Raw genomic sequence first — 27,980 nt, 5'->3', positions numbered from 1 at the left:
GCTCCAATTTCTCTTTCTTTTCGTCCACTTCAAGGCCCCTAAACTATGGTAGGAAACGCACACACACACACACACACACACACACACACACTCACAAAAAACAGACCTGTTTATATAGCGGATACCCTTCCCCCAGCCCCGCCCAACATAGGTGACCTGCTAACAAACCCCAAAGATTTTTCCACATTGTTTATGGAGTTTGTACAGAGAGGGAGTGTCAGAGTTTAGAGTCATTTCTAAGTCCTGTAAAATTCTGCATCACAGCGGTTGGGATGGCCACTGCGGTTTGTTACAATGCATCTGTATGCGTGTTCTCTTAGCAATAATAGATCAGTATGGAAGAGAGAAAGCAAAGGTTTTGCGACAATGGGACTGCGAGGACGGATGCACGGTGATTTACAGCTAGCGCGTGCTGCTTCAATCCTCATTTTCTAAAGCAGGTTCAGTTTCCAGAGCTTGCAGTCCGGAAGAGCACTAGCAGGTCACTTGGTAAAGGAAAGACTTCTCAAACACACTTTGTCTTTGTGAGAATCCTTGTAGAATTTTCCATACGGGTTGGCTTTGGAATATTGTTAAACATGACATTCAATGTTCAAAAAAGAGTTTAATTTTAAGAAGGACTTCTGTAGCATCCATAAAGTTAAACAATGTTATTATTTCAATTCAGAAAAGGTACAGACTTCAAAATAAGTAATTTAATTCATTTTTTACACACTTTGAACTTTAAAAACTACCATTTGGTTATTTACCAATAAAATAAATCCCTATTAAAATTAGATTTTATTAGATATAGAAATATTAAATACGATATAAAATGTTATAAATATACTTTACATATTGGTAATATGTGTAAAATAACATAAAATATTTGTCAGTCACAAAGAGTAATGATAAAGTAAAGACCTGTATACCCACTAGAATTTTTCTAAAAAAAAAACCACAAAAGTCATCATTAACTCTGAGGTTTACTATGTGCTCCTTCTTAATCCTATCTGTCAGATATTCTCTCTCTCCCCTTCTCAGAGAGCGTCTTCCTAATTTTTAAAACTCCTTTTCTTTAAAATTTTCCCACATAAATGCATCCTTAAATATTAAACAATTAAGCTTTGCATGCTTTTAAGCTTGACATGCATGGGAGTATATTCAATAGTCGCATATGACTTGGTCGTTTGGCTCCTTGGTCTGGGTGAGGTCACCTCCACTGTTGATGGCCCCCCAGTGGTCTCTAGTGTCTTGGCTCTAACTCCATGCTACCCTAAACATTTATGTCCACGAGCACATGATCCTGATTGCATATGTGCCAGAGGTTCGGTAGGGCCGACGAGCATCGAGTATGTGGCGAATGAGTTCACTTGGTTCCACATTTTCACCAGTACCTGCTGTCATCAGACTTGTTCATATTTGCCGGTATCAGTAGTGTCCTCATTGTGGTTTTAATTAACCTCCTCACCATTAAGGAAGTAGAACATATTTTTCTGCATTTAGTCTGTTCCTCTTTCTGTGCAGTGAGACTGGATACATGCATGAGTTTAGTCTCTTTATGTCATTTGCACTTTTAATAAGGCACCGTGAATTGGGTCAGACCACATGAGTAGCTCCAACCAGGAGCTGTGAATGGAAATGACTATCAAGAACTGTGGAAGGTTGGGGCATCTGGGTAGCTCAGTGGGTTAAGCCTCTGCCTTTGGCTCAGGGTCCTGGGATGGAGCCCCACATCAGGATCTCTGCTCAGCAGGGAGCCTGCTTCCCCTCACCCCCTGCCTGCCTCTCTGCCTACTTGTGTTCTCTCTCTCTCTGTCAAATAAATAAAATCTTAAAAACAAAACAAAACTGTGGAGGGTCTGAGATTTTACCCTACTTGGAGCTGAGAGCCCCCTAGAGTCATGGATGCTGGTAGAAGAGACAAGACTCCGGGGTCAGAAATGAAGGATGGTTTATTACAACAGTAGCGGTAGCCAGAATATCATTATTATTTTTTTTTAAGATTTTATTTATTTATATGACAGAGAGAGATCACAAGCAGGCAGAGAGGCAGGCAGAGAAAGAGAAGGAAGCAGGCTCCCCGCTGAGCAGAGAGCCCGATGCAGGGCTCGATCCTAGGACCCTGAGATCATGACCCGAGCTGAAGTCAGCGGCTTAACCCACTGAGCCACTCCGGTTCCCCCAGGATATCATTATTTTTGCGCCATTTTCCTGAGCTCTGGTTCCCACAGGGTGGTGTGAGGAGGGCGGGAGGACACCTGCTCACACAGTGGGTTGTGGTACGGTAGAGGAGCCTGAGTCTAGTTCAGAGAACCCCGAGCTTCTATATGGGCAGTAAGCATGCCTTTCCTTTGTTCTGAGGGAGACATTGTCTCTGTCTTTGTATAGCAAACAGCCTTGAAAAAATAGTCCAGAATGAAGGATAGTCAGTGCCGTGCTCACGAGTAGTAGAAGAGAAGCATGAGAGACCTATGGAGAATTGTTTCCTTACAGTGATGTCTTGCACTTCTGATCAGGGACAGCCAAGAGCAGGAGTGAGCTCCCTAGGTCCCCGTACCTACTTGCCTGCTTGTTGAGTCCCTAGTAGCATGGGTCCCTGGGGAAGGCTGGAGCCTGGGCACTGTACTGGACTGTGATTTCAGTGTTATTTTTAAAGCCTAACCTAGCTTATCCTAACACCCTTCAGGTCATGATCCCAGGGTCCTGGGATTGGGTCTGATGTCAGGCTCCCTGCTCAGCAGGGAACCTGCTTCTCCTTCAGCGCCTCCCCCCTGCTCATGCTCTCTCTCTCAAAAAAAAACCCTTTTAAAAAATTGTTAAGCAGTATTTTTATATAATGAAAAGCAAACTCTTCTGAATTAGTAGGAAGCACTGAGATGAAATTTGTGCCTCTGTGCTTTAGAGGAGCGTATTGGACTTGGCTGTAGGTACGAATTCAGATCATCCGCATTTTAACCTTTAGTAGCTATCAGTTTCATTACTGTGCCCAATATGTAGGATATAGGACTGTATTTGTTTCCTAGGGTTGCCACCACAAATTACCACGCATTGGGTGGCTTCAAACAACAGAATCGTGTTCTGAGAGTTTAGGAGATGAGATGTCTGAAATCAGGGTGTGGGTAGGCTTGGCTCCTCCTGGAGGTGCTCCCAGAGAATCGGCTTCATGTGTCTCTCCCAGCTTCTGGTCTTTGGGGCACTGTTGCTCTTTTTTGGCTTGTAACTTCATCTTTCCCGTCTCTCCTTCTGTCCTCACATGGCTTTCTTCGCCAGGTCTGTGTATATTCAGTCGGAGAAATCTGAGCACACCCGTCGCTGGAAATCTCCGCACCCGTATGTAGTAAGACCTCTTCTTAGCTAATTACATTGGCGGAGACCCTCTTCACAAACGAGGTCACATTCCGAAATACCAGCTGGACATGAATTTTGGATGGCAGTGTTCAACCCAGTGTACACTCTACATAGATGGGCATGAACGCGTATTTGACATGTAGGAAAAGTTGAAAACCAACTCAGGTATTTATCTGAAAGTATATTTTATAAACGGAGCGTCATTCCTTATTCATATCTGACTTGCGTACTGCCGTCTGCTTTCCCAAGGATTTTCTTACCTGTTACCATCACTTCTGCCCCACTCTCAAACATGCAGAAACACCGATAGGGGCATGCCTCACTTTCAGAAGACAGGGTGAGCCTTGGCAGTTTAAATGACTGTTCTGTGCTGAGAACTGGCGGGGAAACAGGATGCAAAACCAGGCCTCTGTGACTTGGAGGTAGAGCTGTTCACCATCAGAGCGCCTTAAAAACAGATCACTTTACTGTGTGGTCCAGTTTTTGCCATAACTGCTAAGGACGAGTATTTTAGTTCAGGCCGCTCTGACAAAATACCATAGACTGGGTGGTTTAAACAGCAGGCTTTTATTTCTAACAGTTCTAGAGCCGTATAAGTTCGAGATCAAGGTGCCAGCAGATTTGGTTCCTGGTGAAGGCCCTCCTCCCGGCTTGAAGGTGGCCAACTAAGAGTTGTGTCCGCACACGGCAGACAATGCTGGGCTGTCCTCTCTTTTATTTTTTATTTTTTTAAAGCTTTCATTTTAATTCCAGTTAATTAACATAGTGTTGCATTAGTTTCAGGTGTACCACATAGTGGTTTCATCTTTCTTCTCTTTTATAAGGCACTGATCCCGTCATGAGCGCCCCCACTTTCTCGACCTCATCTAAACCAGCTACCTCCCAAACTACTCATATACAAATAACATCATATTGGGGGTTGTTCAAGCTTAGGTGAGGGACACAAACATATAATCCATAATAGACACCATATATGCCAGTATATTTGCTAAGCTACACATCCCAGAATTTTTCCAAGATATATGTACCTATTAAAAATTGTCTGAGTTTTGTTCTATTTGCATGTTTTTGATGAAGCTGTGAATTTGTGTACATCAGATAGCATAAGCTCACAAAGAAATGGAGGAAGTCAGTGTTTTACTTAACTGGAATTACTTACTTGAATCATGCTTTATTTATTTTTTAAAAAATATTTATTTATTTATTTATTTGACAGAGAGCAAAGTAGGCAGAGGGGCAGGCAGAGGAAGAGGGAGAGGCAGGCTCCCCGCTGAGCAGAGACCCCGATATGGGACCTGATCCCAGGACCCTGAGATCATGACCCCAGCTGAAGGCAGACACCAAACCAACGAACCACCCAGGCGCCCTTTGAACTTTGCTTTACCATTAGGATGAATATTTTCTTAATTGATTTTAATGCAGAAGTTACCATTTTATTCCAAAGTTTTGTTTTGTAATTATTGTTTATGTTTAATATCTAAAGTACCATTATTTTTTAAGTACTATAATATTAAATGTATCTCACCAAGACTATTTTTTTCCTTGTGAAAACAATGCATATTGCCCCAAAGCAAAAATAAGCTTAGAGTACAATAAAGAGCTTCTTCATAGATGTGCTATTGGCATTTGCCCAAGGACTCTTGAGGAACTATCAAATTATATGTCTTTGAAGCTTAGCCAGAGATCTTAATGAAACCAAATCATGCTGAAGTTCTTAAAGCTAATTTAAATCTCAAATTGTACATTTTAAATTAAGTTTTTATTGATAATAAATATACTTTATTTCTTATTAGCCTTGAAAGCTTGAGTGATAATATCAGTAGAATAAACATGTTTTACAAAGATTTACCATTAAGAATGCTATTAATATGACCCTTGATACGCCAGCACAATTAGATTTCAAAGTAAGCGTTTACGAAGTAACAGCGATTAATGACAACCATCGAAAACAATTTTGAACTCCATCAGTTTAACTCAGGAGGGTAAACTTAATATGATAATTCGTCTCGTTGAATTGTATCAGCTTAGCAGGAAAGTATGTAAATATGTGACCCTTACCTAGTTTCTAAATGGATGCTGTGCTGATAGATTTATCAGTTCCATTAAAGAACTTTGGGGAACTTTGGAATTTCAGCAATTGTTCCCTTGGAGGCTGAAAACCCAACCTGATCTCATACTGGGACCATTCTGGTCTGCATATTTCCATAATTTGCCTTCGCTACTAATATGACAGCAAGACACAAATAACTGTTTCTAATAATATCAGATGGAGTTGTGGAGGACAGCATTTTAATGTAGTAAAAGACCTCCCTGCGGGGTTGTTATTGCTACTATAGAACAGCAGCTACACAGTTGCAACTGTAGTCTCTTAATTGATTCGTTTAATTAGCACGAGCTGAAGCTTAGGCTGTATCTTGTCATCTGATAACATAGGATCCAGAATCTGCATTATTCATATTTATAGACGTAGAAACATCATCTGAAAGTTCTCCATCTTCTGAAAACTCACATACAGATATGGAATTTTGATAGAGTAAACTCCCATTTGTTTGAACTCCAAATAATTGGAAAATGAAAAGAACTGTGTGTGTTACTGTTTTTCTGCATCTTTACTCTTGAGAAGGAAATGATGTCATACAGTTTGGGGTTATTATTGTCTTCCAAAAATAAACTTCCAGGGAATTTGTTCAGTCTTGTATCCCTTATGACTTCGGAAGCAGCCCCTCTGTTTAGATCGTGTCCGACTCCTGTAATCTCCATCTGCCGTGTCTCCCTTCTGTAGCCCATCCCTTTCTCTGATATGTGTTAGTGGGGTTTGGGGAGTGAATGATGACTTATAGGGGTTTCAGAAATGCTTGTCCGTGTCCCAGCCTGCATTTGCAGCCACCCCAAGCACACTGGCTTGGGCTTTTCATTTGTGTCCACCGCTTGACTGAATTGCCCCCTTGGGATTTGCTCCCCTGCCCAGCTGCACCGCTCTCGATTTCCTTGGATGGGGAAAACTGGGGGGAGATGGGAAGTGTCTGGCATAAAACCCCAGAGCCTTCATCAGAGGACCACTTCTGTCCCATCTACACAGGGCTCCACCTGCACTGGGTCATGTTCTCTTTATTCCTGATCCTTTTCCTGTCCAGCCATAGGCATCAGGTGGAGGCCCCGGAGCAGACATTCTGTAGGGGGTTGATGAGTCAGTCTCTCTGTTCTTTTTTCGTTCTTTTCTTTTTTTAAAGATTTTATTTATTTATATAACAGACAAAGGTCACAAGTAGGCAGAGAAACAGGCAGCGAGAGGGGGGAAAACAGGCTCCCTGCTGAGCAGAGAGCCCGATGAGGGGCTCTATCCCAGGACCCTGAGATCATGACCTAAGCCGAAGGCAGAAGCTTAACCCACTGAGCCACCCAGGCGCCCTTTTTTTTTTTTTTTTTTTTTTTTTAAGAGATGGAGAGACAGAGGCAATGGAGGGGCAGAGGAAGAGGGATAATCTTAGGCAGGCTCCATGCCCAGCACAGAGCCTGACTTGGGGCTGAGACCTTGACCTGAGCTGAAATCGTGTTTGGACCCTTACCCCACTGAGTCACCCATGTGTCCCCCAAGTCTCTCTGTTCTTTAGATACATTTTACATACTACAGAAAAGTATTTCTATAGCATTCTATCTTGCCTTTTCCCCACATATGCAAAATTCCAGCCAAAATGTCCCTAAAATAAGATTTTAGGAAATGGCATTTAAATGTAATCTTACTCTTGAACATTGTTTTCATGGAGACACATGTTCTGCGTATCATGTGGCCAACCCAAGAACAAACCTTTGGGAGGTAACTAAGTTTTACTTTTCCAGCCTTTCAAATTGGCATGCTGTATATAATAGGGAAGTGCAATTATTAATATCCCATTATGTTATGCACTTTGCACAAAACTTTTAAAGAAATCACACACTGCCTGCTGTACTGTGTGCTAGGAAGTGTCCTGGATGAATGTGATTTGGTCTCTTCCCTTAAGCAGTGTGCTGGCTCCAGGTAAATGCAAACCGGCATCATAGGTACACGTTAAGTGCCAAGATGGGTCACGTACAGGCTGAGAGCAGCAGAGGAAAGCGTACATCTAGAAGCTTCCTTTTTCTGATTCAAAGACTGAGACCGTATGTCCAGAAGCTGTGCTCTGCGATGAAAGTAGAGAAAGCAAAGGAAATAAAATAAATGAAGGCACGGAGGCTTTGAGGGTGCCCAGATGTTTAAGGACAAGCAGATTACCTGCTCAAGGGTGGCAGGTGCGGCTAGAATGGCAGAAGCTAGGTCATGCGGGGCCATGCCAGGGAGATGGGACCTTATTCTCTAGACTTGGAAGGATTTGAAAGAAGAGAGGTGTGGTTTGTTTTGTGCTGATTTTAAAGGGAACTTGTGGGAACAAATGAAGAAGAGGGTGGCTTTGAGAGCCTCTAGGAGGACGCGGGGTCCAGTTCTATGTGTCAGGCAGAGTTGAAGCTGGTTTTGAGATTTCCAGATGTGGTCACTGATTCAGCCTGAGGGAGAAATACAGGAAGAGGAGGAGAATTATACCAGAGTAAAGGTGGGATAGGTGATGAGTTGGATTTTTGACTGTTTTAAGTTTGAGGAGACATCACTGATGTCAGGACATTTCGAGTCCTGAGATGAGGAAGACGATTAAGCGCGAGCATGTAACTTGGCGCATGGTCAGCAAGTAGATGTGAGATCTGAGGCCTGAGGTGGTTGAGATAGCCCAGGAGGATGGGATGGTGAAGACGGAGAGGAATGGCCCAGATTAGACCCCCCGGGAAATGTCCACATCTGAGGAGGAGGCTCCGAGTCTCTCTAATATTCTTAAAATGACACTATCTATTGTCTAAATCATTTATATTATATGTGGCTATTAGAAAGCAGTTTAGTTTTAGTTTAGTTCAGTAACCTCAGTCATGATTGCACAGTATCCTAGGGTGTCACTAATTATTTCAAAGTATCTCAAAAGCCTGCTGCCATCTGCCAGAGATCCTTAAAATAAAATTAATTTTATTTTTTAATTTTCTTAATAAAATTAATTTTAATGAATAACATCACGCATTACATTTTTGCATGATGCTTTAGGGTTTTAGAATGCTTATTCGATGCCACTTTCTAAGACAGGTAAGCCATACAGCAGCTTAGACTTCATTTTAAAGGCACATAACACTCTGAAAGTCAGTTAAAAATATTTGCTATTACCGAGTTACATGTTCACAAGAAACTTCCAGAAACCACTACCAGGATGTTAGTGGATATTGGGGTGGGCTGGGATAAGGGACAGAATGCTATTAAATAAAGCTTGATTCCCTGAGTGTGAATCTCCTGCTTTTACCTCCTTTGTGAATTTGAGCAAGTTACTTAACCTCTCTGGTCCTCAGTATTTTTTTTTTTTATCAGCAGGACATCTATTTTAATGGGAGTGCTGAGGGTTGAAGAAGGAAGTATTTCTAGGTGTTTGACATATAGTAGCTCAACTACTATTATAGCCCCCCATATTTAATACACTTTCCATTCACTTCATTTTGCCTTGCAGTTTTTCCTTCCTTTTTCATGTTTACCTGGAGACATGCTAGCATCTGAATTTCTACTGTCCATTGAGATCATACCGGTGCTCAGTCTGCAGAAGAAAAATATTTCTCTTTTATATGGAAAGTCTAATTATTGTTCTTAAAGGTTGTGACCATTCACCTCTCACAGTTAATATACCAGTTGTCATTCAATGCTAGATATAAGGCACGTATTTAAAACTGTACTTGTGGCAGCCAGATGCTTAAGAACATCCACTTCCTTAAAGAGTAAGAAGGTTTCCCACAGACAGTCTTGACTGGGGAAATCTGGAGTTTGGAAGACAAAATACTTCTGATACATCATTATTTTATGGTGGTGCTCAAGGGCTCTCTGTCTTAGACTGGCCTCACTTGGAAGGGATGCTGTTCGGGGTAGGCCCTCTAAGGCCACTGAGGCGTAGTGCTCTGTGTTGCTGATTCCATATTTATAACTGATTCCTTATTTATAAATTATTTGATCGTTGCTATTTAACTTATGGTGAGAATGATTCGGGAACAGCAACTCTTTTCTCATAAAATCAAAGTCTGTCAGTGGTTGTCAAACTTGAGCATATGTAAGAATTGCCAGGAAAGCTTGGTAAAAATGCAAATTTCCAGGCTCCTTTCTCAGCAAAGCTTATCCCCTAGGTCCCAGGTGAGACTTACAGATCTGCATTTGTATAAATAGTTGAAAATACACCAGGAGTAGGATTTAGAATCCATTTTGACACTTCATGGTAGGATTAGTTTCTAGTTTAGGAAATGGATACCCAAAACACATTAAATTGCTGGTGTTACGAGTCCAGTGTAAGATTGATATTCTGGATATTTCTTATGACAATGAGAGGGTATTGATTATTTGAGTTGATTAGTGTATACATTCATAATACTTATCTTTTTTAACCGGGGAGGGACACCATAGAACCAGAAGTCCAATTAAATCCATAGTATCAACTCTGTGTCTTAAGTTGTATAACCATTGGACAGTGATTTTTTTTTTTTAAAGTAAGTAGACTCTACACCCTGCAGGGAGCCCAGTGTGGGGCTCAGACTCAACAACCCTGAGACCAAGACCTGAGCTGAAATCAAGACTCAGATGCTCAACTGACTGTACCACCCCGGTGTCTCAGACAGCGATCATTTTTATTTTTGGCCTAGAGTGGGATTTTTCAACCTCAGGGGTAATGACATTTGGGACCAGGTAATTCTTCACTCTAGGAGGCTGCGCTGGGCTTTATGGGATGGTTAGCAGCGTTGCTGGTCTCTGTTCACTCGACGCCAGAGCGCCTCTCCAGATAGAAGAGCCCAGACTGTCTCCAGACATCGCCAGGTGACCAGATCTCCCCCACCCCAACACCCAATGTCAGAGCCAGTGGCTTAGAGTACATGTAACAGTTGGGGTTTCAGAGTTTTCTTTCCCATTTCACTAAGTGTAATGTTCTAGAGAGGAAATCTCTAGAACAGATGTGACACTCTTCAGTGGCCTGAAGCTTACGAAATCTTACATCCTCACCTGCTCAAGTGCCTCATGCAGAGAGAACGATCAGCCACTTTGGCCAGCCTCGTGTGTGACTTGCTTGAGCGACATTTCTAACCGTCCGCTGTGGAGGTGGGTACGGGGGTTCCTCCTCCTCAGATCCTTGCGTCCATCTGCCGCAGGCGGCTGTTCGCGGACGTCATTTGTGTACTTGCAGTCTGTCTATTTGGGTCTTTTTTTTTTTTTTTAACTATTTACCAAGGACAGTTCCCCAAAGACCCTCACGTGCCGAGTCCGCAGGGAGGGCACCGAAGGACGCTCTTACCTCAGAAGCTGCCGCCCTCTCTGTGGGCCGCCATCTTGTTCAAGTCCCGCGCTCTCCCGGCGAGGCCGGCGAGCAGCGCCGCGGCGCCTCCTCACGCTGGCCTCCGGAAGAGAAGGTCTGGATCTCTCCCCGCCGGCATCTAGCGCGCAGCCCCGTGAAGTTTGTGGCGCCTCCGGCCCCCTCCCCCCCACACACGTGGGGGACGTACCTGGCAGAGGGCGCGGCAGGACGTGTGAGCGTCGCGGGGTCGCCGGTAGGTCCGGCGCGGGTGTCTGAGGAGGGGCTTTCCCGAGCGGCCGGATGAGTCGTGTGCGGTGAATCCTCCAGACTGTGGGGACGGCTGAGGCAGTCATTCCGGTGTCAGCGCCGATCGCCCCGGGACATCGCCAGGCCTGGGGCGGGGGCGGGGGGGGAGCACGTGAGCCTGCGAAGCGCGCGTGGTGGAAGTCGAGCCCGATTTCAGGACAGGGACGCGGAGAGCGCGGAAGCTTGCGCCGCCGCCCGCGGGGTACGCGGTGTCCCCGATCTCCACACACCCCCCCCCCGCCAGACCAGGGAGACCCTCGTGCCCGCCACTAGACCGTCGGCAGAAGCCCCGTTCTACAGACGAGGCCGCGCCTCCTTGTACAGTGACAAATGCGTCCTTAGCTCCGTGTGGCTCGTAGGCTCGGGGCAGCGACAGGATTCAAACCCACATCTGCTGACAAGCCCCGGCTTCCTTCACACGGCGCCTGGGTGGTTCGGGCATAGGTCGTCTTAGTGGCCCTCTGCACGGCCTCGTTACCCCGACGGCCTGGCGGGGAGCAGCTCGCCTCTGTGCGAGCAGGGCCTGGGGGGCACGTACCGACCCTCCAATGCGGTGTTTGAACTTAGGGACCAACCGCTTGATGGGGCAGAGTGCTAACAGGGCAGGGTCCTCTGCCTCCTCCGTGACTTACCGGTGTTCAGGGAGGAAATGTTCTTTTTATTTATTTATTTATTTATTTATTTATTTATTTATTTTTAAAGATTTTTATTTATTTATTTATTTGACAGATCACAAGTAGGCAGAGAGGCAGGCAGAGGGAGTTGGGGGGAAGCAGGCTCCCCACTGAGCAGAGAGCCCGATCTGGGGCTCGATCCCAGGACCCTCAGATCATGACCTGAGCCAAAGGCAGAGGCTTAACCCCCTGAGACACCCAGGTGCGCCGGAATGTTCTTTTTTTTTTTTTTTTTTAACAAAAGGTAATATTTATGCAAGTCATCATTCCAGATACTAAACATAGATTAAGACTGCAATTTGATTGAAAGTCTTTCCCCTCAGAATGTAAGAAACCCCTGGCTGATAATTTAGGTGGTGAGATTGCCGAATACACGTTTTGAAGTGTGTTGTGAGAGATTAATTGTTCTCGCTCAAGTGTTTAACCCCCTGCGCCCTCCACTGTTTTATTCAGTCAAAGCGCGAGCCCCCTTGAGGGATTTATGGGAATATCGGGTAGTTTTTGAAATAAAAGTGCCCCACGGTATTTTGCAGCATCACAAGTCTGGACTAGTGGTTCTCAACCCTGGAGGGTTTTGCTTCTCAGGGGACCCGTGGCAGTGTCTGGAGACATTTTGGTGGCTGTAAGTGGTGGGCTGCTCCTGGAACCCAGCGCGAAGATTTCCTACAACTTGTAGCGAGCCTCACCAGGGACATTTATGAACATCTTGCAGTAAAGATACCGCCCCTACGGGAGAATTACCCGACCTAAAATCCCAGTAGTGCCGAAGTTGAGAGTCTGAGTCGAGGCAGTAATTATGGAGGAGCCTAGAAGCTTCTGTGGCCATCTCGCCAACCTTTCACAAAGTTGTCTGATGCCTGGCAAGCTTACATGTCCCCATGTCCCCACAGCTGTCCCACCCTACTTGTTCTGGATTTCCTCACCCAGCCCTCGTTTGTAAACCGAAGAAACTGCTGGCGTCTTGATCACGTACAGGAAGAACCGGGCCCCAAGTCCATGGGTGTCCGTGTATCGTTTTTGCTGTCTTGCCCTAATTTGATGACTCTGTGTATGCACTTGTCTCTTCACAAGCTTCCGACTGACGTGTCATCCCTCTACATGAGATTTTCTCGTAATGAGGGTCTGCAGTTACCACCCAAAGGACCGTGATATTGTTTTCTTCTGTTCTTGATTGTGTCTGCATTTCATTTCAGAAAAAGCTGACGTTTTTACATCTCGAGCTTGTCCATCAGAGTTTGCTTGTTGCATCATCTCTGTTTATGCTGCAGCTCCTCAGAGGGAAAGATCAATTAGATGTTGTGGTCTCAATATATCAATTTGTTGAAAATAAACCTATATAAATACATGCTGTGGGCTCCGTGTGTGCGCGCAGCGTGTGGACGCGTGCCACAAAGCCCGGGCCTTCCTCGCGGCAGCTCTCGTGGTTTGAAGGCCGGGTTGTGAGCAGGTGAGTGCGGCGTTGGGGTGGGAGTTCCTTGGCCTCGAGCCTCTGGGCACCCCCCGCACTGCGTGGCCTGCATTCTGGCCTTCGGTGGTTCCGCAGATCTGCTCTTCCCTAGGCAGGGTGCTCGGAAATGTCCCTGCGGGTTTTTAATTGATGGAGGTAATTGAGTGCCGATGCAGAGGTTAATGCTGTTGCAAGGATTACTTATATTTCCCAAGAGGAGGGGGCACCCCGCACCACACAGGGCACTGGAAAAGGAGCCACGGGGAATGCGTGGACAGGAGCCTTTATTGGGGTTTCCACAGGCAGGCGAGGTAGGGCAGCGTAAATGATTTGAGACTGCTCGTTTGAATGTCAGTGGGCTTTGGGCTTTAGGGGGTGGTCTCCGGCTGGCTGATACCTGGCCCTGGGATGAGTTAGGGCAGGGTAAATACTAGTTTGGCCTGTGAGCTAGATAGAAGGAATGGCTAGCTTGCAAAGGAAAGGCATGCTCCCAAGTTCTTCACTCTCTTTAGGAGGAGTTCGCCAGCTCTCGGAGGGGCCGTCTCTCCCCAAATCTGCAAGACCTCCAGGAGGTCAAAACAGCTTAAGAAATAGGAGGGGAGAAAATGCCGCTATGAATACACAGAGAACGTGGAAATAATCAGATTCAAGGGAACTGACCTACGGTAACTAAACTCAGACTGACATCTAGGGGCGCCTGGGTGGCTCAGTCGTTAAGCGTCTACCTTCGGCTCAGATCATGGTTCCGGGATCCTGGGATTGAGCCATCATTGGGCTCTCTGTCCGCAGGAAGCCTGCTTGCTTTTCCCTCTCCCACACCCCCTGCTTGTGTTCCCTCTCTCGCTATGTCTCTCCCCGTCAAGTAAATATATAAAATCTTAAAAAAAAAGGGGGGCGTACTTGGGTGCCTTATACCTCTGCCTTCAGCTCGGGTCATGATCTCAGGGTCCTGGGATCAAGGCCCACATCGGGCTCTCTGCTCTGTGGGGAACCTACCCCCCCCCCGCCTGTTTGTGACCTCTCTGTCAAACAAATAAATAAATAAATCTTAAAAAAAAAAAAAAAAAGAAAAAAGAAAAGACATCCAACCCAGAGGATGTGTTTATTAATTTGAGATGAGGTTTTGTTTTTGTTTTTTGAGGTGAGGAATATTTTTTCCCATGACCAAATCTTCTAAGTCTGTTCTCTGGAACATCAGCTGAATGGTGGTATCAGAATAATTAGGAAGGCTGGTTAGGCAGAAATATTTCAAAACTGGTCCGTGTCATTAGGGCAGAGAGAGGCCTGGTGTACCTGTGCTGTGCTGAGACCTGGCAAGTCACCTCTGACTTTCAGCAAGAACAGCCTTCAGTGTCCCCGTCTGTGTCCCCTCTGTGCCTCAGGGCTGCGGCGACTTAAACAATAGCATGGACTATAAACTATATAAACTATATAAACTATATAAACTATATAAACTATAGAACCATAGTCTGGCATCCCTTACACTGACACTCAGGTTCCTTTGCTGGGAATTGTGACTGTCCCCCAACTCTTTGGTGCTGCACTGTCACAGATGGTTGGTTTTAGCACTTCTGCACCGAGCTTTACAAGGGCAGCTCTTATAGAAGTTCCTAAGAATTTTCCATGTCTTAGGTAAGCAGCCCCTTGCCCCACCCAGGGAGTCCGTATACTCAGAAGAAACATTTCATGGGAAGAGCCCTGAGAGATCTCATTTTAGCCCCAGTAATGCTTTAAACTGATGGTATGACCTTCCGGAACCTTTGTTTTCTTTGTTGTACAATGAAAGGTTGGGGTTCGTGACCCCTGAGGTCTTCCCCCGCCCTGGCCTGCTCTGAGAATGATTACATTTGTCACAATACGGGGTTTGCTTCACTACAACACACCACACATGCGTCTTATTATCACTGTCTTGTGATTTTCTTGAGTTTTTCAGCCTCATCTGGGGAAACAGTGTTAGCTTATCGCATGATACTGTGTCCTGTCACTTAATTTCAGGGGACAGCACATTGTGTTGGCTCAGGCTCAGTGCTAATAGTCAAGATTATATGTTCTGCTTACTGTGACTTTTTTGTGGTTTCCGGGGAAAAAATGCAGATGCTTTTCAATTATTCCAAGGGAATTTTGATTAACCCCCTGGGTAGAAATCTCTGTACCACCTGCCACGGAGAAGCGAGTTTTATTGAACAGAAGGTATAGAATTGAATTGCTCATATTTGTTTTCCTTCTAGTGCCTATAGCATTATTTCAAACTAAAGCATTTTAATAAATATTTAATAAATATCTGTCTAAAATAGGTTGAAACTGTTAGATACTAAGCCTCTTTTGTTCTTCAATTTCAAATGCAGATAAGCTAATTTGACTTTTAAGTGGAATCTTCAAATTAAAGACTCATTTTTCTTTTCTGTATGTAAATAGTAGTTATTTTTGACTGATGTAATTAGAGTCCTGCTTACATCATAATTCCAAGTATCAGACCCTGGAAACAATTTGCTTATGTTTATTGCAGTGTCACTATTTTTGTTTTTCTTGTAGCTATTTTGCATGTTCACTACTTGCCTCTCTTGTATTCCCATTTTTACCTTTTGCCTGTGGCCAGAAGATGTCAAGTTTTTGATTTATAGAGCATTTTCAAATGGCTCACTCTCAGGCCTTTTTACTGAAGGGCGCCTGGCTGGCTCAGTCAGTGGAGCCTTTGACTCTTGATCTTAAGAGTTGTGAGTTTAAGTCCCACATTGGGCGTATTTAAAAAATAAATAAATAAAAGTTTTATTGAGATGCAATTCACATTCTACACAAATCACCCATTTGAAGTGTACAGTTCAGTGGTTTTTAATCTGTTCACAGGGCTGTGCAACCCTTAGTCCATTTGAGAGCATTTTCATCAACCTAGAAAGAAGCCTCTTTCCCTTTGGGAGATGACCCCCCCCCCCCAATTCTCCTTCAACTCTGCCAGCCCCTGGCAGCCTCTTATCTTTCCACCTGTGTGTATTTGCTTATTGTGGACATTGCATATAAAGGAAAACATGTACGTGATGTTTTGTGACTGGCTTCTTCCACTTGGCATCGTGTTCTCAGGGGCTTCTCTCTCCCATACCTTCCAGTAGCTCATTTTTTGCCCAGTAACATTCCAGTGTATGGATCTACCACAGTTGGTGTATCCGTTCCTCAGGTTGGATGTCCGGTTGTTTCCATCTTCTTAGCTATTACAAATAACACTGCTGTGAACATTCCTGTACAAATTTTTGTGTGGACATATGTCTTCATTTTTCTGGAATGGATACCTCCAAGAGGGAATTCTGAGTCATATGGCAACTCTATGTTTAACTTTTTGAGGAGCTGCCAGGTGGTTTTCGGAAGCACCTGCCCCATCTTAATGTTCCCACTAGCAAAACGTGAGTCATTTATTTTTTGCAACATCCTTGCCAGCATGTCCTTATCATTATTGTTATTGAGGTATAATTGACATAGGGCACTGTGTTAGTTTCAGGTAGGCAGTATTTGTATATATTGTGAAGTGGTCACCACAGTAAGTCTAGTTAACATCCGATGTTTTTCTTTCTGATTTCTAGCCACCTAGCAGGTGTAAAGATAAGACTCATTTTTAAATAATCTCTGTGTAGGAATCCTTCTTTTCTCTAGAACTCCTAATTCAAAAATAGCCCAGTGTGTTAGTTGTGTTTTTTGTTTTTTTAAAAAACAAACTTAACCCTAATGAAGCAACAAAGAACATACATTTTAGTTATTGTGTATTTTCTATTGCATTGTTGTCTCTTCCTTCTTCAAATAAAATGTTTTTGATATTAAGCAAGCAGTTCCTTTCAATTTCCCTGGCCTTTTTTTTTTTTTTTTTTTTTTTAAATGGTAGCACACACTGTGCAGGAAGGTCATTACACAGAGAGGAAAAAAAGATTGATCAGCATTGAAGAGAAAGTTAATGCTGTTTGCAAAATTTTTTAATAGGTATGTTGTAACATTTTGAAATTTAAACCCAGCTAATATTTTTTGCACATTACTGGGCAGTTTCCTTTTTTGCCTATGAATTGATATTTTGCTTTGGGAACTAAGATAGTGAAAATATCAAGCTTCAAATACTTTGATTCCTTAGTCATTTAATCCCTTAGTCATTAGATAGTAATTCTGTTCCTGTAGACCACCTACATGTGTTTGTAAGGGATATAATAACTGACACTGTATTTAATTAGCACTAAAATTGTGTAGAAGGAAAAACATATTAAGTATCTTTACGAGTCACTAGTTCAAAATTAGTGGAAGCTGGGAAGAAAAAGTCCTGTCTACGCACCATTGTTATTTTGCCTAGCCATGGAAGTTTGTGGTTCGTTCATTCATTCATTCACTTATTCATTCATTCAGCAAGTATATGTTGGTGCATAGTAGGTGCCAAACAATGTTCCAGGTCCTGGGGAGATGGACTAATTGATACAGGACAGAGTATAAATCACAAATAAGCATCCAGAGGCAACCAGCTGATATATACAAGTATTACAAGCTGATGCAGTAAGTATGGATTTTCCTCCATTTAGAACAGGGGCTACGTGCTGAGAAACGTGTCCTCAGTTGACAATATTGTACGTGGAAAATGCATTTAATACACCTAACCTTCTGAACACCATGGCTCAGCCTGGCCTACGTTAAGTGAGCTCAGAACGCTTACGTTAGCCTACATTTGGGCAAAATCATCTAACACAAGGCTTGTTTTACAATAAGGTGTTGACCATCCCATGCAATGTATTGAATGCTGTACTGAAAGTGAAAACGTGGCCATATGGGGGCAGAGGGGTTGTCAGCATATGGCGGTTTACCCTTGTGATCCTATGGGATCCGCCTGGGAGCTGTGCTGCTGCCGCTGCCCAGCATCACCAGAGAGGATCACACCCCCTCTCGCTAGCCTGGGAAAGATCCAAATTCCAGTTCAAAGTGTGGTTTCTACTGAATGCATATCGTTTCAAGCCATCATAAATTCGAAAAATCGTATGAGACCATCATAGGTCAGGGACTGTCTATATAAATTCATATGCCCGCAAAATCACCTTTCTCAGCTTCCCGTAGCAGAACAGAAGGACACTGAGGTCGGTTCTCAGAGTTCCCAGGTGAGGGCGGGGGCAGGGAAGCTGAGTAAAGAGAGAGCTGAAGACTGGATTCTGAAGTTTGTCCCTTTATTCTCCCTTTTTAAAGTAAATGCCATTTTTTGGTTTTGCGGTCCTTTCTTGCATTTCTTTGGGGTTTTGACTGCCTGACCGCAAAGCAGGTACCTTTAGATACTACTCTGTAAAATACATTTTTAAAAAGCAGAGTTTTTGTATTTCCCTCCTGTTTGTCTGCAGAAAGCAATTTGCTTGCTGATAATGGGGAGGTCCTGCATGTTGGGGGCTGGGGGGGGCATAGGAAACCTCTCTATTTTCCACTTCATTTTGCTTAAACCTAAAAAACTTTTAAAACATAAACTCTGTTATTTAAAAATGTAATTCACAGAGTAATGTCTAAAGGCACCTGCTTTACAGTCAGGCAGACAGACACTTACTTATTGGCTGTTTGATCTTAGCCTTACTTACTCTCTCTGAGCCCAGCTTCCTGGTTTGTAAAATGAGAGCAATAAGTCCGTCTGTTGGGAGAATTAAGTGAGAGAATGTGTATGTGCCACTTATGTAATTCTTGGCACAAAGCAATCACTCAATAAACTTAACCAGCCCTTGGAAATATATTTCACATCAAGGACTAAACTTTTATTCACCTTTATGAGACATCCTGGGAACTTCCTAGTGGCTGTGGTTGCTTCCTGAGGACAACCTTACAGATCTAGAGACTGTAACTCAGCGTCAAGTGCTCTGGTTCTTCATTCTACTATGAACATTACTTACCATTCTGTCTTTTCCCCTGAAATATCTGACTTGGGGTTGCCTCAGATAACCTGTCAGTGGGGTAGAGCCTTCCTGCAACCGGCATGGTGGAGAATGGAGGTGGCCATGGTGGAGATGAGGGGGGAGGGGTGTTGGTGAAGGGAGAGGGAGAAACCAGAGGGGATGCAGAGTCAAAGGAGAGATGGTTTTCTCACTGGGAATGACTCAAGCTTGTTTTTGACTGAAGACAAGGAGCCAGTGGAGAGGAAAACAGTGTAGTTGATGAGGCAGGGTCATAGTTGTTAAAGGAAAGAGTAGAGAACAGGCCAGAGGTTCAAGTGTAATGTCTAATGGTGAACAGGGGGAGCACTTCCTCCCTCAGCTAGGGGGACAGAGCTAAGGATGGGTGCAAATCGAGGAAAACTGGAGGGGTGGTAGGCTGTCTGGGCAGCCCAGGGGGGCTTTTTTTCTTTGTGAAAATGTTCATCCATTCAGTAAGAGTTACTCTGTTGACATAACAGAGTAACTGTTTTAACTGTTTTTCTATTTTAAAAGACCAGTGGGAGCACAAGTTAATTTCATCTGACACTCTTTAGAGTGAAAATACATACCATTTTTAAAGCTATGTACCTTAGGTGCTATTATTATGTTTATTATCTAATGTTTCTTAATAAAAGAATTAACAAAAAAATGACTAAATCATCCAAATTTGACTTTTTTACTATCATCATATTTGGCTTACTCAACACTCAACATCCCTGAAGGTCAGCAAGAGATGAATCTGCCCTAGACTGGTCTTTTCCTGCATTCATCACTTAAAAAAAAGAAAAAAAGAAAGAAAAAGGAAGAGAGAAAGAAAGAACGAACGAACAGTGAGAACAAGCCATCTTTTACTTTTATAATTTTTAATCCATCATTAAAAGTACAACTTGCTTTATGATCTAAAGAAATATCTAAGTCTTTATATTAGGAACAAAAGTGAGCCTTTCAGGAAAAAGGGAGGAGAGCTTAATCTGCATTAGCCTTTTGATGTATTTCTAGATTTTGAAAAGCTTCCCGCCGTTCCCAGCCACACTGAGACAGACCCAGTCGTATGTCCAGCATTGACACTGTCCTCTCTCTTCTCAGCACACACCACGCTAGAGAGTGGGCCTTTCGGGAGCGGGCCAGGCTTCTGCCATCAGCGGTGTGTTACCGGGGCCAGTTGGGAATTTCATGGCTCATTAGACTTCCGGGGGAAGACGGCTAAGTTCATCATTGGTTTGGAAGCATAAACCATATCACCCTTTGCTTTTCTTTGGAACATTTCTTTCAAATGTGACTGTCACCGGTGCATTTGGTGGTCTTTACTGGGAGAGCAGTGGGAGAATCCTTGCTAAAGAAAGGCCTATCAGTCTATAGCTATGAAGTAGGGGTTGTGGTAGATGTTTGCTTTTAAAAATAAAAAATGAAACCCCATTGTTTGAATTCTTGCCGTTTTTACTCCTTTGATTTCATTTCTTGTAACCTAGTTTTCAACTTGGGAAAAGTTCTGAACATCATAAGGCAATTTCTTAGAAGCACACTTTCTTACGTTGCGTGGTGGAAAGTGATGGGTTCGTGTCTCTTTGTAATGCTCTATTCATGGACATTTTTGCCAAAGGAGTGCTTCGTGCCAGCTAGATTCATAGATGGAAGAAAACAATCTGGGTTTCAGTTTCACAAAAGGAAAAACAAAACCTCAGAGGAACAGGAAACAATTCGTTAGCAGTAGGCCACTGTGCAGAGAAGGATAACCTGCCTTCAAAGATTTTTGTTTCGAGCGCTGTAATTTAATGTTTAATAAATAGTTTACTTCAAAGGACCTCACTACAAGAAAATAGGCAGCTTTCCTGCTATTCTTGTTCCCTGGTTCAGTTTTACTATAAGTAGCTCATATCCGGTCCTCTGTGGTCTCAGGTGGTCGTTTGTGTTTATGATCCTAACACTGAAATGTGAAGAATTGTGGCCCTATTTAAAGTCAGTAGCAAAGCCACAGTGTTCTGCAGGAACTGAGCGAGGCCCTCCTGAAACCCTTGACCTCTGACCCATCTGAAGGATAGTGCTCAGATGCTGTAAGTGGTGGCATTGGATTATGTCCTCCAAAAATAGAAGACAACTAAGGAATAGAAAAACCCATCAACACGCACCTAAAGTTTTTGATGTATTGTGAGGACGCCTGTGCTCCCATTCTAAACTTCTAAACAGTATGTATGTTCCATATCCTTGAGATGAAAGCCTGAGGTTCAAAGGTCACGGAAGATGTTTGAATTTTTCTTTCTTCCTGTGGATATATTTGGCCTATGTAGACTTTGAGAGCCCACTATATTTTTTTCCCGATAGTTTTTTCCCTATAGTTCCAGATAATAGGTAGACAGATGGAACTCAGAAGCAACTGACGGAACTCCTAAAGCAACTATTATTTACAATTTTTTCACTATGAATCTTAACCCAGCAGTGTATTGGGTTTAGGTGGAGCCTGACTGTATCCACTGTGAAATGTTTCTCCTGTGATTCTGGTGACTACTTCTATAAAACCGTGGTCGTAAACTCTTGTTCGTATGGTTTTGTTTTGCGTATTCTTTGTTGCTAACTGTGGGATGCAGAAGAGGACCTAGGGCCATTCTTAGAAACACAGGCTTGAAATATTTTTACACTGGCTTACACCTCTTTGCATTCCTGTTCCTCTCATTCTCTCTCTGTTCAGAACCAAAGAGAAAGCATCACTCTAAGATCCAGCAGTTGAAACACAGAGCTTGAGGGGCTAGAGGAGGGGAAAGGGAGCGAGTGGGTGTATAGAAGGGAGAAACGATCCCATCCCACTGCTTTCATGGTAGAGGAAAAGGTTTATGGATTGAGCCTGTGTTTCCGCATTAGCCACATTGTTCTTTAAAGCACTGGCTAGTAGAGCCATCTCATTTTCTCCAGCTCCTTCTTGGGTATTTACCCAGATCATTCTGGCAGCTCTGGTGGGGAAGAGAGGTGCACTGTCAGTCCTGGGTGTTGTTTCTGAGACCCATATTGAACTTGAACGCAGATGACTCAACCTTACTATAACAGCCATTTACACATCATCAGTTCATGTGTACCAAGCTTTTCTAGGGTTTAGGTATTCGGGTCAATTCTTTTAGAGAAATCCGTTCACACCAATATCCAGTATGAGTAACTTGTAATAGGAGATTCTCCAAGAGAGTTAGATATACTCCTCTTCAATGTGGCCACCCGAACTCTAGGAATTTATCATGAGGAATTGTTTTAATTAGGTTCTTCGCTTGTGGGAGATTTCATTCAAGTTTCCCAAACTTATTACCAGGTTGTATATACAGAAACCTTGGGGAAAGGCCAATTGTCCAGGCTCTAGGGGATGCATTAACTGGTGGTTTTCTAGGCCTGGGGTAGCTCAGATCATAATGAGATTATGAGAGCTAACATACATTGAGCGCTTAGTATGTATAAAGCATTTTAGTTTATCTTCTCATTAAATCTTTGATGAGGTAAATAATGAGGTAGATATCATTTGTGTTTTTGAGATGAAGGATTTGAGATATACAGATATTAATCTTTCCAAGGTCATGTCCCCAGAGTCAGAAACACAGCTTAACCTGAAGGCCTTCTGATGGCAAAGCTGTGACCAGAAGCCCATCAAGACCAGCTTCTGGACCCTTCTCACTGGAGTGCACCCCCATTAACGTGACTGAGTGCCTCTGCAGAGGTCTGCCTCTGTCCATCTGTGGCTTTCAGTTCTTCTGCTGAGTACAGTTTCTGCCTCATAACTGAGGACTGCATATGGCAGATTGACATGGATCATGGCCTCATCAGCCATTTTCCAAATCATGCTCTCCCTGGAGGCTGCCTCACTCCAAGAGAGAGAATCGAACTAGTCCATCTCATCTTCTCTCCCCTAGATGTATAGTGGATCACTGGATTATCGAAGTTTGCTGGCTTTTAGTCCCATCAGGCAACACCAGGGAGAGAAGGTGGGACGCACATTGCCACCTAGGATGACTTGGACGGGAAGGGTTCTCACACTGAAGTCCATGATGGGAACTGATTGGATGTGCTCCTCAAAATATATGCCTGTGATATTCATCACAGTGTTGTTTATGTTAAATAATTAGAAACTACTATCCTGTCCATCAACAGGGGTTTGATTAAAGAAATCAAGGCATTCCTTATGGTAGAACATTAAAATGCAGCCATTAAAATTACGATTAGGTCAGTGTTTATGAACATGGAAAGATGCGATGTGAACTATACTGACATGAAAAAATAAGGTTAAAGTTCTATATATATATATATATATATGTATATATATGAGATATATACATATATATATATATATGAGATACTATTTTATTTCAAAAACACAAACTTAAAAGGTGGGATCCAGGAGTATTAATAGTTGCTTAATTTGTATAAGATCTTCTTCATGCTCTTCTGTTAACATCTTTTTTCTTTTTTTAAGATTTATGTATTTGAGACAGAGAGAGAGAAATGGAGAGAGATTATGTGTGGAGAGTTGCAGAGGGAGAGACTCTTAAGGCAGACTCCCCACTCAGCGCAGAGCCTGACACAGGGCTCAATCCTGTTACCCTGAGACCATGACCCAAGCCAAAACCAAGAGTCAGATGCTCAACCGAGCCACCCAGGCACCCCAACATCTGATTTTTTTAATAATGAATATACTTTACATACATATTCAGCAGCAGCATATTTGAAAAACATGTCAAGGTACAGAAGTTGTACTAATTAAAAGCAGCTGAAAGTATTGATTATCGAGGAGAAAATATAGGGGCTACAAATACAATTAATTACTTTTACCTGTATCATGCAACAAATTAAGGGTACAGGGTGGGGGGACTTAATAATAGAGCAGCATTATTTGCGTGTTATATGCAACTGATAAATCGTAGAACGCTAACATAAAAAACTACCGATGTACTATATATTGACTAACTGAACATCGTAAAAAAAAAAGAAAAAGAAAATAGAGTACCTTTATCACTAAAGAGCTGAAACAAGAAAACTACATTTCTTTAATAGGGTAACACTCTAGATACTCTGGGGGTATCTCCCCATAGAATTTGTTATTTTTTTTTTTTTAATGTTTTATTTATTTATTTGACAGACAGAGATCACAAGTAGGCAGAGAGGCAGGCAGAGGGAGAGGAGGAAGCAGGCTCCCCGCTGAGCAGAGAGCCCGATTCGGGGCTCAATCCCAGGACTCTGGGATCATGACCTGAGCCGAAGGCAGAGGCTTTAACCCATTGAGCCACCCAGGCGCCCCTAGAATTTGTTTTTAATTTAACCTGGAGTAACTAGGAAAAACTTGAAAATCACTGAGAGGATGATATTTTTTTAAGTTCATGACTTGAAGTTTATTGACTCTTAGTTTACATAGAATTCTAAGAATTAGCTAATTCTAATAATTTGCAGGGAATTCTAGGAATTAGTTGATCTCAAAATTCAGGACAATTTTGCCAAGCAATGTGAATGGTAGTGCTTCAAAAAAGAAATTCTATTTCAGATAATTTGGGAAAAGGTCGGTTAAATTAAATACCCTTTTAAGGTAACCTCTACTCTCAGTGTAGGGCTCAAACTCATTGACCCCAAGATCAAGAGTCACATGCCATACAGCCTGACCCAGCCAGGTGCCCCTAAATAACGTTGTTGTTGTTGTTGTTGTTGTTGTTGTTTTAAACAGTGTTTTCTTACCTCCGGACTTCTTAGTCTTCACTAGATTTATGTTCCCTTTGCGTGTTCAGGACAGAATATGGAATGCAGTAGTAGTTCTTGAACTGACCTTGACTGCTAATTTCCCTTTTTTTCACTGAGTATGTATTAGCTTTTCCCAGAATTCATTTCATAGAGTAATATAGGAGATGCTGCCTTGGGAACTTTTATTTTTTGTTTATTTTTATTTATTTATTTTTAAGTAATCTCTGCCCTCCAACATGGGGCTTGAACTCACAACCCTGAGATCAAGAGTTGCACGCTCTTCTAAATGAGCCAGCCAGGCGCCCCATGCCTTTGGATCTCTTAAACTAGGAGTTAGAAGGGAGCAGGACAGTACAGAGGACTGAGAAACAGAAATGATAGCTGAAAGGTCAATAACTTGGAAGAAGGCCCCCTCCAAAAAAGTCCCCTACAAAACTATACTCTTACGGGAAGGATATTAGCATGTGACTTACAGGGACCTGTCCTAACTTAAATAAGTGAAATTATGTTCTCTATATTGTACTTCTGTAAGGAGTAGTCACATAGCACATTTTAGAAAGGTGACCACATGCGAGTGTTTCAAATAATAGGTATTTTTGAAATAGTTGTTTTTTTTTAAATTGGTTTACTTAATAATTTTATAAATTTAAAGACTACTCGTAAGAAGCAAAAACACTGACAAGCGAGTTAACATAAACTCTGAGTTAACGTATGATGTGTGAAACCCAAAAGATACATTGCCATCTGCCCTTTATAGACAAATGTCCACCTCTGGCCCTGATGATCACTTGTAGATAGTTGGATGTGCAAACTAATTTTACCTTCTCCTTTTTGTTCTCTAGCACATACACACATGCATGTGTATGTGTGTGCATATATGCCTATATTCTAGGATATTGTAAAATGTCGAGTGTTTCAAATAACATTGTTAACCAAGAGTGGATGGAAACACCAGCCAAACTTTTTCATTATATTTACTGTGTCAAGAACAAAAGGCACCGGATGATTGAGAAGATACTCTTATTCAGGCTCTTACGAGAGGAAGAATGTTTATTGAGGAATGTCTTAAAGAAAAGGAAGAACCATACCTGTTTCACGTGCAGAGAGCAGTGGCAGATAAGAAAGCGAGCATTTAAGATTTTTGAAAGTGGAGGAGTGAATAATATGGTGTGTCGCCTACTGTCCAGGACCCCATTATACTCCCAGAACATTGTCTCTCCCAGGACTGCATTCACCTTTAACTTTCCTATGACGTGGTTAGGTCATGGGTGCTCATCTAAGCAATGTTAACTTTTTGTTCCCATAGCCCTGTAGCTAGTACAGCTAATTTAATCTTGTCATAGAAAATGCCATCTCTGAAATGACCAGCCCCATAGGATACTGCTGCTGTCCGGGCGTGTCTGTCGACGACACACTATAATCCTAGCATGATGTAGGCTCCCTTGTCTTTTGTGTGTCTTTTGTGGGATGATTACCTTTAAGGTGGAGTGTGGGTTTTTTTTGGTTTTGGGTTTTGTTTTGTTTTGTTTTGTTTTTTCGTTTTGGTTTTGGTTTTTAGTTTGTAAAGGCTGTGAAAAAAATATTTGTAAGGCAGGTAGAGATCTCAGTATTCTTTGCAGTGTACTTGCTTCTCATGTATGACGACACAACTAAAGAAAATTCCTTGTACTGCTATGCTGTCCAGTTTGTTGGGTTAATCTGGGAGATAGTGTCAGTGACCTGGAATTGTGCCAACTTCCAATTAGCACGCTGTGTAGCCACTGGTGTCATTTTAAAAGTAATTACCGCAAGGAAAAAAAAAAAGTAATTACTAGAGATTTTCTCATCTACCCTGAACGTAGCATATGTGTTTCTAATCCCATACATTATTGCTTTCATCTAAAAGGAAAATTTTCTTTAGGCTTTTGTGATTAAAAAATGTTAAACTTATCTTTATATAATTTGTGAGTTCTAGAAAAATTGTAAAAATAGTACAGTTAGGAATGTCCATATAATTTCACTGATTCCCCAAATTACCATTTTATTATGGTGGGCTTTATTGTGTGTTGTCCCCCACTCCCATGATTATTTTCTCTACACCATTTTAGTAAGTTGCTGATAACTTACCTTTTTTTTTTTTTTTCAAATATATTTATTTTAGAGACAGAGTGAACAAGTTCTGGGAGGGGTAGAGGGAGAGGGAAAAAGAAACTCCAGCAAACTCCCCACTTGGAGCCCAACTTGGGGCTTGATCTCAAGACCCAGAGATCATGACCTGAGCCAGAACCAAGAGTTGGATGCTCAACTGACTGGGCCACCCAGCGGCCCCACTGACAAGGCAGCATTTCCTTATTAACCACAGTGCAGAAAAGTAACATTGGTACAGTACTACTGTCTACTTTCAAAGCTTTTCAGATTTTACCAGTTTTCCTACTAACATCTTTTATAGCAAATGAAATTCTTTTTTCTGGTCCAGACTCTAATTCCGAGTCACGCATTGCATTTACTTTTCATGTTCTTTTATTATGCTTTAGTCTAGAATAGTTCCTTTGTCTTCGTCTTTCATGACCTTTATGTTTTGTTTTTTTAAGACAGGACTTTTGTCAAATGGATCTCAATTTAGGTTTGTCTGGCGTTTTCTCATAATTAGATTAAGTTACAAATTATTCTTTAAAGATTTTATTTATTCATTTGAGAGAGAGCGAGCCAGAACATGAGCAGGGCAGAGGGAGAGGGAGAAGTAGGCTTCACACTGAGCAGGAAACCCGATGCGGGGCTTGATCCCAGGACCCAGAAATCATGACCAAAGGCAGATGATTAAGTGACTGAGCCACCCGGGTGCCCCAAGTTACACATTTTTTAGTAGGAGTACCATAGAACTGTGTTGTGTCCTCAGTGTGTTCTATAGGGAGGCACATGTTTCTCTTTGTCCCATTAATGGGGATATTACTTTGATTACTTGGTTAAAGTGGAGTTTCTCTGCTATTAAAGTTGCTATGTTTCGGGCGCCTGGGTGGTTCGGTTGGTTAAGCGGCTGCCTTCAGCTCAGGTCATGATCCCAGGGTCCTGGGATCAAGCCCAGCGTCGGGCTCCCTGCTCAGTGGGAAGCCTGCTTCTCCCTTTTCTTCTGCCTCTCCCCCCATTCTCTCTCTCTCTCTCTCTCAGATAAATAAAATATTTTAAAAAGAATGACTGTGTTTCCTTTTTCTGCTTGTCTGGTAAAGGAAATAGATATTTAAACTGGTAATTTCAATACAGTATGGTAGGTGAGACAGCCAGGGCGCCGTGG

The 27,980-nt window shown here is 42.7% G+C and overlaps 1 protein-coding gene across 4 annotated transcripts in view; it reads left to right on the top strand.

The window, feature by feature from the left end:
- Nucleotides 1-27,980, top strand: part of PCCA (propionyl-CoA carboxylase subunit alpha) — a 397,106-nt gene that overhangs the window by 327,792 nt on the left and 41,334 nt on the right. The window lies entirely within an intron of this gene.

The sequence above is a fragment of the Lontra canadensis genome, unplaced genomic scaffold, assembly GCF_010015895.1.
Source record: "Lontra canadensis isolate GAN:19392208 unplaced genomic scaffold, GSC_riverotter_1.0 scaffold73, whole genome shotgun sequence".
In the NCBI taxonomy this organism is placed as follows: Eukaryota; Metazoa; Chordata; class Mammalia; order Carnivora; family Mustelidae; genus Lontra; species Lontra canadensis.
Note: the sequence above shows the minus strand (reverse complement) of the source record. Positions and strands in the feature narration are given on the sequence as shown.